The sequence below is a fragment of the Acanthaster planci genome, linkage group LG12 (genome assembly GCF_054643075.1).
Source record: "Acanthaster planci isolate LZ-2023a linkage group LG12, COTS_SCS, whole genome shotgun sequence".
Lineage (NCBI taxonomy): Eukaryota > Metazoa > Echinodermata > Asteroidea > Valvatida > Acanthasteridae > Acanthaster > Acanthaster planci.
Genome location: NC_141788.1, coordinates 8,129,504 through 8,132,850, shown reverse-complemented (window position 1 = coordinate 8,132,850; position 3,347 = coordinate 8,129,504). Strand labels below are relative to the sequence as shown.

At 38.4% G+C, this 3,347-nt stretch overlaps 1 long non-coding RNA gene across 1 annotated transcript; it reads right to left on the bottom strand.

The window, feature by feature from the left end:
• Positions 1 to 533: 533 nt before the first annotated feature.
• LOC147797116 (uncharacterized) lies at positions 534 to 3,333 on the bottom strand. Its single transcript, XR_015427321.1, has 3 exons — positions 3,185 to 3,333; positions 2,011 to 2,117; positions 534 to 1,507 (listed from the first exon to the last, which is right to left on the bottom strand). It is a non-coding gene; the product is annotated as an uncharacterized LOC147797116 (long non-coding RNA).
• Between the last annotated feature and the right edge of the window lie 14 nt (positions 3,334 to 3,347).

The window sequence follows — 3,347 nt, the reverse complement described above, 5'->3', positions numbered from 1 at the left end:
CTCAAAGAGACACATTGTTACAATAACATGGTTTCAAGGGTGTTCCAGAATATGAAGTAAAATTGTCAGAAATGTATAATTGCTGAAACTTATTTTGACTTTTTTACTGGACTCGGACCATTATCCGCGTTCATTCTCCTGATCCGATCTTATACTAACATTTATGACCAGCCAAACACATATATTTTTCCTCTGTATATGACTGGGCAAAGCCCAATGTAACAGTCATCCGGAGGAAAGCGTCTGCTTTGTATATGTTACATTTTCACAGAAAACCATTGTACTTATTTCTCCTATTTTTTTCATAGCCTTCGTTGGGTAATTTAATTAAAGCTGTACGAAATGCTTAGCATGGACCTGCAGAAAAACCAAGAAGAACGGTTCAAATATTAAACTACCATTTGCTTCTGCAGAAGCTCTATTCAGGCAAAGAGAGACTTGGATAGGATGTGTTAATAGGGTTAATCAGATGCTTCACAGTATTATCAAGAAATCAAAATATTTTTTCAACAATATAAACTAAAAAAGTTAACCAAATCCTAGTTTAATCCAATTTAACGAAACTTTTGATGAGCTTATCACGAAAATACTAAGCAGTAAAACGAGCTCTGAGTATTCATGTTCCTAACTTGGCTTTGATTACACTAAAATCCAAGTTAAGCTCAGGCAAGGAATAGTACGAGACAGGAAGACGATAGATGCAATTACTTAAATTTTAAGGGATCACATCAAAAGTAATCAGAACAAATACAAATACGATTGACCAAACGATAACTGTCCAGAAACTGCATGGCAAAGTTATTTCAAATATCAATGTCTTTGAGTTTCAATTGCACCATAATTGCAGATCGATAGACATTTCAGGCAGAGAAATAATTTGTGATTACTTTAGTGCAGAGGGTGTGAGTACAACCAAGCCATACATAATTATGCGCCATACTCAAAATCTTACTTAAACTGTAGTTTTACAAAAACAGGCCGCTAAGAAATCAAGTAAATACCAAGCATAGCTTTAATTCCCCACGCATTTGTTTGGGTAAATAACTTTACTGTTTTACTACACAGGTAAAGTCGATTTATTGATCGAGTTAAGAACATCAGAACATTTAAACAGAGACAAAGATAGGTTTTTAACATACGCATTCGTCCTCACATCATCCAAAAATTACCTTTTGCCGCAAAAAAAACCTTCATACGTTTCTTAAATAAAGAAAGGTAGTGAAATTATTTGCTTAAATGACTACGGAGTAACATATTATGCGGGTGCTAGCTCCCTTTAGTTGTAACAAAAGTCTACAGGAAAATAGCTGTATGTATAGAAGTAAAACAACACAATCCAATCACCTTGATAGGTGACATGCTCTATTACATAAGCTATACATTTCCATTGCGTAAAGCTACACACGTAAAGCCAACATTTATCAAAAAATCTTTATCTGTCCAATTAGTTATCGTCAAACTCTAGTTGGATGACATGATTCTCGTAGATGTGTGGTGACATGTAGATCTGTGGAAAAATAAAACGGCTTATTAAGTGCAACAGTGCCATCTGCACTCTTAATACAACCTAGTCAAAATGTTGACTGATTTTCTTAGTTGCTCAGAATTGACTACGGATTCAGTCAAACACCTACGCTGACGTTGGCAAATTATGCTTTCTGACAAGATTCCTATCCGATGCCTTTTGAAACACCAATGAATTCACTGAAACAAATCTAGTCAGATTGACTTATTTCCAGTTGCACCTAGCTGACCCTGACGAGCCAGTCAAATTTTACTGAATTCTTGTCGGATTTGACTGATCACTTTTAGAGGGTGAAATAATACGAACCTTGGAATAAGCTCACCAAATCGAGACAAAGCACCTACCAAAATAACAAAGACCTCAAAGCAAAACCCTCAATTGCCACATTTATTTACAGGTTGCCTGGAAAAGAATTTAAAAAACCTCTTTGGGAAGCTATACATAAACATATAATGCCTGGATTTATCTAAATATACCAAACTTACATTCTCATCTGACTGTGCGTTCATTGCTTGAAGGGCAGCGCTAAGTTCCTTAAAAACTCGGGCGTTTGTGTGGATCTGTCTGCCAGCACTTCATCATTAGATCGTATCTAGAAAGGATAATAACAAAAGAGTAATTCACCTGTAAAACAAACTACGAGGTATAGAAAGTTTCGTACCTATTTTGCAGAGTTGTAGGCTCGAGTCACTTGACTTCGGACTCGAGTTGCTATTTTTGTGACTCGTGACTTGACTTGTAACTATCGGTTTTTGACTTGCGACTTGACTTAGTGAAAGTTTAGGGGGAAAAAGGGGCCACATTACTAAAGCGAGAAGAGACATCATACATCGTGACCGTGTACCGTGTGCGACAATGTGTGACACGGTAAACAATTGAAATGGGCTCAAATTTTTTCGGTTATCTATGCTCATCGCAAGTTCATCGCCACTGCCCCGAACTATGTAAGGATATTTGTGAGTGCCTCAAAGCGTCCTTAAAAATGTTAGACAAGATGTTGGCTGATGTTTCAGCTTGAAAACGTCGTTCTTGAACGTGGAGCCCGTTGGCAGGTTGATTGAAGGCTATTTGGATAATGTCCGCCGATCATCACTCAAGTGATATGAAGGATGCATATCCCACATTATTACCATATTCTGGTGCCGCCCATGGTCATACAAAATATCCAAGACCTTCCTGTGTGGTTCGTTTCGGAGATTGCGGAATAACTATGGGATATCTTAGAAACAAGACGAAGCTGTAGGGAGTGAGAACTTGACTTGTACTTGGACAAAAGACTGGTGAACTGCTTGTGCTTGGACCAAATTAACTTTGAATCGACTTGACCAGTGATCATATGACTTGTGACTGGACCGAATGACTTGTGACTTGGCTTAGACTTGCAAAGAATGACTTGTGACTTGACTTGGACTGGCAAAAATTGACTTGTTTCCACCTCAGTTATTTTGTTTCGAAGTGGTAGGCAGGACCTCTGCAATGTTTGTGCATTTGTGGTAGCAGGCAACATTCTGTTCATTCACAGCATCCTCCAAAGTCACAGTGCTGGTTGTGACTTGTTTGGCGAAAAAAAGCCATTGTGACCAATGGTGTCTTACGTTAAAGATTAATCGTTCAGGTCAGCATTCAAAAAGCCGTACGTGATTGAATACCAAAGCTTACATTTCGTCGGCACAGTTTTGCGGTTTAGGCATTCGGTAACCGTCTTGCAGTCGTTGTGCCAAGAGCTTGCTCTGTATACCGGGATATGGCGTAGCCCCTTGAAAAAAGCAATCCGTAAATTTTCATGAGGAGCCAGGAATCTGGCAAAAGGGACATTTTCAAC